Here is a 9,542-nt window from a genome sequence, read left to right as displayed (position 1 = left end):
GCCATCCAGTGGCCCCAACCACATCATACAGAAGACAGCGACGACAGCGATGCTGACGACATACAGCCTGAGAAACTTAATCTCGTTACAGGCCTTTTGAGAACCTTTGTTGAACATGGTAAATTTTTGTCTAATAAATAAAATATTATTTTTTTCCTGTTATATGTGACCATTAAACAATAACTTATTTGTATCTCTTTTTTGTCTTAGCATCACCCAGCAACCTGAGGAAACATCTCAAATTCTGGGTTGGATGGGAAGTAGTGCCACGCACCCTCACGCTGGAAGTTGTTCAGTCCAGTGGACCAAACCAATTACCAAAGGCATACACTTGTCAAGAGCGCATTCGCCTGCCAGATCACTATACCTCCCTCTCAGCTCTCACAGCTGACATGATGGTATGTCTGCAGTCTGTGGACAGTGGTTTTGGCCTTGTGTAGATGTTTATGAATTTCTAAAATTTGTCTTTGTTACTGTTGCTTGTCTATTAAATATGGCAATGTTAAAATAATATAATAACCTTTAATTTGGGCCGTTCACCCATTTTTGTGTTTTACATTTTGTAGTTTAATGAGATAGACTTAATGTTCAATGTGATATGGTCAATAAAAATCGTATCCAAAAACTCAATGTTGTTTATTTGAATTGATTAAATTACATCTTATGGTTGAAAAAATATAATGTTTAGAAAAATCACCTTAAAAGCATTTCTTTTAAAAACATGCAACACTATCTAATTTTCAGCTAGCAAATTCTCAACATATTGAACTGTATTCAAATAAATGTCCATGCCATTGGACTCAGAGGGTTGTAGAGGATTAATATGTTCTCTCAGCATCTCCACTTGCTCAGGAGTTAGAGGGCTGTCGAACCGTGGAACATTCACCACAGTGTGTTGATCCACAATGTACCCACTTTCCTCCCAGTCAATGTAAGGAATGTTCATCTCCTGAAATAAAACAACAGGGAAAGATTCACTGTTTTATTACTAAAGACTAATATTGGTTAATTCAATTAGTGTTACAATCATCTTGAAAATCAACTTGGTCTGTAATATTTGGATTAAAGGCATAGTTCAACCAAAAATGAAAATTGTCATTTACTTACCCTCAAGTTGTTCCAAACCTGTATGAGTTTCTTAGTATAGTATTTCCTTCCTATTATGAAAGTCAAAGGGTGCCATCAACTGTGTGGTTACAAAAATTATTTAAAATATCTTCTTTTTTGTTCAACAAAAGAAAAACTCGTACAGGTTTGGAACAACTTGAGGGTGAGTAAATTACTACATTTAAATTTCTGTGTAACCTATCCCTGTAAAATGAATTTTTCTTTGTATAACTGCTTCAGTACCTCTGGGTTGTCAATGGGATTTTCCATCTGACCAACCACCCACAGTTGGTTTGGTGAGAGGTTTTGCTCCGTTCTCAATGGGTGGTTGTCCCAACCCTCACGGAACACATTGAGGTTTGCTTGCAGTCGGGGCAAAAATACATAATGGCAGCAAAACAGGTGAAGAGTGCTGCTCAAATCCAGCATGTCCTGCTCCTCTAGTGTGTGCAAGATTTGGTAGAACACGCTGGTGACTCCCATCCAGAGATCACGCCAGAGTCTCTCTACTCTTAATTTTAAAAAAGACAAATTTCAAAAAAGAATTACATTACAAGTATTTTAAGTAGTAAAAGACATTTAAACAATCTTAGATTAATCTGTCTTGCCTCTGATTGTGGACACTTTTGCCTGCTATAAAGCAATTACTATCTGTCCCACGTACAGAAAACATCAGACGAGCCACGCCAACATTCTCTCCTCCCTGATCAGCTCGCACTCTAAACAAGAATATAACATACATAATGAAGTTAATGAAGTTAACATACATACATTTTTTGTTAATATATCATCAAATTAATATTTATAAAATGTAATTAATGTCAAATGTATTAAATGTAGATTGTTTTTAACTTGCTAGTCTATAGGAAGTTATTTTATTTTTTTACATATTTTTTTACAGTACGCAATAAAAAATTATAAAAAAATTATAGTTTTACTTCAGTGGGCATCCAAATTCCTCAACAGCCTGACTGAAGAAAGCTAGGGTTGTGTCAGATCGGTTGTTGTCTGCAGCTCCCAGGTACATTATCTATACAAAAGACAAGCATTTTAACACACATATCCAGTATATACTGTACTTTTGGATAAAAATGTGTGCTCACCTTGCGTGAAAAACCATCGATCCCAGCAAAGATCACTAAATTGTACCTGTAGAAAAATGCAATGCTTTTGAACTGTAAACTCTTGAATAATGTTGGAAATATTAAAACAGTCTATTGTAGAGCATAGTACATTTATTGTTTAATACATTCTCAAGTTACCTGATGAGTTTATGGTTTGTGTCTATATGTACTAAGTACTTTGGGCATGGCACTGAGTATGTTCTTCTGATTACACATCCCAACTGATTCATTCTTGAGAGAATCCCAAGACTATCCACCCGGTGCATTGATGCTTTTACTCTGCTCCACTGCAGATGATGACCTTGCGCCTTAAGTGTCCCTTTAATCAATCTGTAGCCTGCATGTGGCATTCTTTCTTTGACTTGGGAAACAAGTCCATCAAGTTCTGCATCAGTGCAGGTACTGTACAATCCCCTAACTGATAGATTGTTTTCGGCCATCCTCCTAAAGAGTGTAGCCCGGGAAACACCCAGCAAATTTGAAATAGTTTTAACAGGGAGTCCAATCTCCAGAAGATAGGCAATGTGATCTGTAGGCACTACAATCCTTGGACGCCCACTTGAACTTTGTCTTTCCACCTGAACAACTGATTGTGAAATTTGAGTGCGTCTGTGAATCTGGATTGCATTATGGAGTTCAGTTAATCTTTCTGTCACATCCTGAGACAGATGAACATGCTGTGCCACAGCATCAAGAAATACTACTTCCTGCCTACATACAAAATCCAAATAATCAATGTCAATCTGAGGTTGCTGAAGAGCATGTGTAACCCGTGCAAGTAATCTCTCCAGAATGTGGTCATGTAGTAATTCCTAAAGAGACATGGAATTAAGAGAAATGGAATAAAGAAACATGGAAAAATTATGAATGATTAAAATAAACCACGTTTTACATACGGTACATGTTAAAATTTATAGAACGGAGTAAACATTAACTTCATTAAGATTAAACTACGATGCTGGTGATGACGGAATTTGCGTAGGCTACTAACGTTACTTGACTAACGGGAAACCCAGCATTCTAGTCATGTTCTGGTTAGATTTGTCATCCAGTTATTTAGTTAAAATTTGTTACTTACCCAACTAGCTTGTTGGTTTAAAATGGTATTATCCATGTTTTAAAGTTTTTTCGGGAGAATGCGAACAATGTCCATTGTCACCCACCGGTTGTCAAACTAGGGCAGCCCAGCTCGGTAATTCTGCGACTGCCATCTAGTGGTAGCTGCTTGCCTTGCCTTTCGGTTGCGTGTGGATCGTCAGTGCTGAAAACTGCGGAATGCAAGTCTCAAAATGCAAATGAACCGAACAGGATCGACTCGAACAAGGAATCAATAAATGCAGGCGTGTCGCCTGGTCCAGAAATCCACGGATTCCTTTTTGCACGCGGAAATGGTCACACGTTAATACAAAGCAGAACATGTATACTCACAAACATGACTTTATTTGTACAAATTGATGCCCATGTATGTAATTCTTAATTCTACATACACCGGTTGAAAAGCATTTGTTTCATTGTATAGTGACACGCATTTACGAATCGCGTTCACGTTAATGAATAGCACTGCATGTTCGTTAGTTGTGTGTGTGTGTGTGGGTGGGTGGAATGCTGTAAACTGCGAAAAGGAAGTCTCAAAATCCAAATGAACCGAACACGATCGATTCGAAAAAGATGTCAATTAATGCACGCGTGTCTTCTGATCCACAAATGCACGGATTCATTTTTGAATGAGCGATTTTTGATTTATTAATGGATAACAGAACATGTTTATTCACAAACGTGGCTGTATTTGTACAAATTGCTGCACACTCATTCAATCCCGAATTCCACAGATTCAAATTAAATGGCATTTGTTTGTGGTTAGTAAAATACATTCACAAAATCTATCTAGTACATGGATAATTGTGTGTGCATTTATTAATCATAATGAGACTATAATCATCCCATAGTGGGCGTGTACGTTCGTTATCTGGCTCTGCTGCAAAAATCCCCCCCCCCCCCCCCCCCGGCCTTTATTTAAGACCGGCCTTTATTTGTCCGTGTTGACCACGCCCCGGCATTTATTTGACTACCAGTTTTTATTTGAGGAATTACGGTATCTTTAAATCTAAACGACAGATTATTGTATAATTGGGCTCATTTTAATCGAGAGAATTTTCCATTTTCCATGATCTATGCATGTTTCATGAAGTTATGAATGGAAACGTAACCTATGTTTTTTTCTCAATTGAATGGTTTTGTGTGTATGATAATATCGTAAGTAATATCTCAGACAGCAAGCAGTTTCTGCCCAAATCCGGCCCACATCTGGCCCCCAGTATGTTGATCTGGGCCAATAGTATGTTACTGTCTGGGATATTTAGATCAAGTGAACAAATTACGATGAATTTGAGCTCCTTTTAATCTGGAATCTACGATTTTGCATGATCTATGAATGTTTCATGAAGTTATTAATAAAAGCACAAAGTGAAACTAAAGTTATTTGTCATGTTGTGCCTGTTGGGTTTTATGTGTTATAGCAATATGAGCAATATATTTGGATCTCATCCACGGATTTTGGTATCTCTGGGCTCATTTTAATTGGGAGAATTTTCTGAAAATAATGATCTTTGCATGACTCCTGAAGCTATGAATGAAAACGAAACGTGAAGTATCGAGCTGTTTTTCTTTGCAGCCTCAGTGTGCCAGTCTGCTTTCATGTGTCAGCTCGATGAACGAAATCTTTCGATCTGATCAAAGGATCTATGCATGTTTGGTGAAGTTAAGAGCTAAAACGGAACGGGACTGAAACCTCAGATTTTTTTTTAACTAAGATACATTACCTAATTTTTTTCTATGTGTTATAGCTTTATGAAATATATCTTTAGATCTAAATTATGTTTTAAGGTGAGTTTCGACAGTTTTCAATCTGCAAATAGTGACGTGTCTTTTATGATATAGCCTATGCATGTTTCATGAAGTTATGAGTGAAAAGCCTACATGACAGCTACCATAGATTATTTGGCTAAACTACATGCTCTCTGTGCAGTTTTGCATAGTTTTGGGCTCTTTTTAATCAAGAGAATCTACTCTAAATGGTGGTGCATAATTTTACACTGAAATCTTGTTTTATGAAGTTACAAGTAAAACGGTGACATCAATAGGCTATAGACCTATTATTATTATTATTATTATTATTATTATTATTATATGGGTCTGGGGTTGTTCTCTTGTACAAAACTCGCTCCAGTTTATTCAAAGCCTCAAACTGACCTAATTTCTCAATGGAGGTCGCACCGGTGCAACGAGCCATTCAAGGGGAAAAAAAGTCTCTGTGACTCTGAAAGTCTCCCTGTGGTTCAACAACAGACACTAGAATCCTGCATTTTAGCCTGAGCCTGACGGGCCCCAACCTTTTTAACCCCCTCAAGCCGAGCTTCGATTGTTTAGATGTGGGCTGGGCCTCCAGCCTGTTTAGACTTCTCCTTACTTTTATATTTTAGACATTCATCAATTAGCGTTGAAAAAAAAAAACTTGCTGCGCTGGTGGAAACAACACGAGACCGTGATGCCACGACTGTCAAGAGCAGCTCGACGGTGTCCCGCAGCAGCGCAGCTGAACAGTTCTGCGTTCAAATAATTGGCTTAAGCTTGCCGCAAAGCACCGGCTAAAGTAATTACAATAAATTTGATAAGGGGGAAATAGGAAAAAGATATTTGAAGTATTTACTAATAAACTAGTGTTTTCTGAGTCTGTGTCGCAAGGATGAAGTTGCAATGCCGACTCGTCATCTCCTCATTAGACGCGCCTTTAGAGATAAGTACATCTTTATGGGTTATGATTATAATGAAAGAGTTTTTGTTTTTGATTCAACGTTGAAATATGGTTGAAATAAGGTCAGTTGTGGTTTCAACGTTGAAACTACGTTGATTCAACGTTTAAAGCCGAATGGTTGAAAAACTTCCAGCACATGACCAACTTTCAACGTTGAAATATGCTTGAAATAAGGTCAGTTGTTTTAACGAAACAACGTTAAAAATGTTTGCTAAATGGTTGAAAAAGGTTAACAAACATTTAAATTATTTATATTAAATTATTTAAGATTATTATTATTTTAATAGCATTTTAAAATATTTTAGTCATGATACCTATTCTAAAATCTAAATGTATATGTTAAATATTATCATCATTAACAACAATAAAACTAAATACATTTCGCTGCTTTATCACACTGAAACAACTCCTATTGGTAGTTTTATTTTATTACTTTGATCATGATTGGTTAATCTGGCTGTCATTCAGGAAACTGGACAATGAATCGGTTCGCGCCTTTCTACATTTAAAAACATGACCGTTATTGTCGTCTTTCTGTGAGTGAGGCGGCTGACTGTGAGCTGCTGCTCGTTATAACTGGGTGCTCGGTAAGTCCCGAATTATTTAAAATTTGCCGGTTAATTATTTTTTTTGAGCGAATTTGAGTCGTGACATGTCAAAGGAGAACAAAAACTGTGAACACAAGAAGGGTCAGATGTGTTCTGCGAGGTCCTGCAAACATACTGGCAAAATGAGGTAAGAAAATCGCTATCTTTATTATCTTTTGAAAATAGTAAAGTATAACCAGAGTTTAAAAATGGGTAGCTTAAAGGACATGTAACCTGCAGACGATAAATAAATACCCGTGTGTGTATTTTTGCATTGCTTTATCACAGATGATCAAGTTAGATGCTCACCTAATGTGTTGCTGGTAAGTTATGTGTTAATATCTGTCTTTTAGAGATTTTTCCACATTTTCCTGATATGAATCCCATGCATTAGGTGTGTTATCTGTTTTTATTCTAATAATAGTTTCAAAGTGTTTTCTGAAACATATTGACATACAAACATACAATGACAAGTGCAAATTTCAGTACAATTTAAAGGAATTAATGAAAATTAATTTAAAAATGAATTAGGACTGATTAAAGCAGTGGTTCTCAGTGTCAGGCCCCTCTCTAGTGGTTACGCAGGTGAATCACTAAATTAAATATTAATGTTAATAAATTTTAATTTAATCTTTGAGTAAGGTTTTTTTTTGTACATTTAAGTACAGTTAATGTACAGTAAAGTTATGTAACTTTTGTTATAACGCATTTTAGTTTAAACTTTAAAGGCCATGTTGCCGGTTAACCACCACTTTCGATTAATGGGTACATAAATCACTCAAGATATGTATATCATTTTTAAAATCTCTCAGAAATGGTCTTAAAGACCAGTTTTTTATGTTTTTGGTATTAACGTGTTTTTTTACGCAACTCGGTGATGACGTCACGTTGGGGAGAAGTGGAGGAAAGGTAGCCTCAGCCTAGTATGATGCCGCGTTCCAGGCAACCCGTAACCCGTGTTTTTCCAACCTTAAACCTGTGAAAGTGCACTGGAACGGCAGTCAAACCTGTGACTTCCCACCCGTGAAATCGTACTAGATCGATGTACTCCGAGTTCTGACGTCACACAGCATGCGAAACAATGATGGCAGCCCCTACGGATAATACTGCCTATGGATGCAGTGTTTATGCAATTGGTACACGTTGAAAAAACGATTTTTGGTCAATGTAACGTTGCAATAAAATAAATAATCTAGCTACAATTCCTTGTGCTCAGAAAGTTTGGCGTAACTTGCCTGGAACGGTACAAAGTCGTTAGTCGTGGTAAGAAATAGTGATTACGAGCTCAAAAACCTGCCTGGAACGCAGCATCAGAACTATAGCGACTGACTGGCATGAGGAGGCAAGAGCCAACATGTATGATGGCCCGCAGCTGTATAATTTCGAACCTGCCAGACGTGAGATGGCAAATGAGGAATTGCCAAGAACTGATGTCCGTCAAAGCCAATAAAATGCATGGTCCGAGGAGAATGAGTGGAGAGTTGGTGAAGTGTCCTGGTGAGTTGCTATCATTTAGCAACGCAGCAATGAGCACTGGAGGTAGTCTACGAGCAGCAGTGCACAATAACGACACATATTTTTTACTGTCATTGAATAGCACCGAGTGCAAAATCAACATTTTCTTTATATCTAGTGGCAGTGATCATGACGTTAGTTCAGATAAGTACCGGTAACCTTTGTCATAGTGTCGTAGAACTGGTAAACTTTGTCCTTGTCATCTAGAAATAAAAGGCATCATGCTAGCTATATGGGTGTTTTTAAGCGTTTATCTCTTCCTCCGGTGAAAATGTTGTTGCAAACGTAGCCGTGTGTCTGTCGCTGTGTTTGGCAGGGGCTTGTGTGTGGGCGGTGCTGTCCCATGGAAACTTTGTTGGAAAGCTTGTGCTGTAGGGAAGTGAGTCCGTTTTGGTCGCTGTTTGTTTGATATCTATCTATCTATCTATCTATATCTATCTATATCTATCTATCTATCTATCTATCTATCTATATAGCTAGTCTAATCTATCTATATCTATGTATTTAACTATTTATCTATAATCTGTGCTATCTGAATACTCTCGTCTACTACTCGTCTCTCTCTAGTCACTCTCAATGCTCTCAAGGTGGGCTTTGGTAAATTCTCTCCCCAACGTGACCATTCGAACGTGGGGGAAAGGAGACCGCTGTAATATAGTACCTACTTTCTCGTATTATATTCCGTTTTGTAATACCCAACAACATAAAATGCAATGGATAACAGTTTAAATGTTTATTACCAACAAGCAAATTGCACAAATTCGTTGAAAAATTAACCCTGCAACACGGCCTTTAAGTTTTCATTTACCTGTATGTAAGCACAGTGTAGTGTTTATGTTCAAACTGTATTTACCATTGTAAAGTGGCTGACAACAATAAAATATTCTTATTTGAATAAAACTGCCTCATTTTGTAACTGTAGAGCTGTAGCTGAATAGTAAGGCCTACTACGCTGCTGAAATTTAATGTTGGTCATTATGGTGGAACTTAATATTTAATAACAAATATTTTCTGAAGTGGTACTTGGTATAAAAAGTTTGATAACCAATGGTTTAAAGAAATGGTATAAAATGAAAACCTGCTTTTTAAGAACTTTTCAGTAAACCATTTCTTCTTTCCCCTTGTAGAGTCATCAAGGATCCAGCTTATTCTTGAAACATTGGTAAGAAATTGTTCATCTGCTACATTGCACTGTCACTTCTGGTCAAGATTCACTGACCTTTTGTGATAGGTTATGATTATACTTAGTTTAATAAAACTTTACTGAATTAGATTTTACTTGTTTTACTACACTGTAATGCTAATGTTCTGATTAAAACAGAGTAACTGGGGGCTCTGAAAACGCTTCTTATTAATAATTTGTGAATTGTATGATTGCATCTGAATACATTAAATAAG

The 9,542-nt window shown here is 37.0% G+C and overlaps 1 long non-coding RNA gene across 1 annotated transcript; it reads left to right on the top strand.

The window, feature by feature from the left end:
• Window positions 1-6,270: 6,270 nt before the first annotated feature.
• Window positions 6,271-9,307, top strand: LOC132115132 (uncharacterized). Its single transcript, XR_009425417.1, has 3 exons — window positions 6,271-6,777; window positions 6,983-7,023; window positions 9,272-9,307. It is a non-coding gene; the product is annotated as an uncharacterized LOC132115132 (long non-coding RNA).
• The last annotated feature ends 235 nt before the right edge of the window (window positions 9,308-9,542 follow it).

Source organism: Carassius carassius, chromosome 34 (assembly GCF_963082965.1).
Source record: "Carassius carassius chromosome 34, fCarCar2.1, whole genome shotgun sequence".
In the NCBI taxonomy this organism is placed as follows: Eukaryota; Metazoa; Chordata; class Actinopteri; order Cypriniformes; family Cyprinidae; genus Carassius; species Carassius carassius.
Note: the sequence above shows the minus strand (reverse complement) of the source record. Positions and strands in the feature narration are given on the sequence as shown.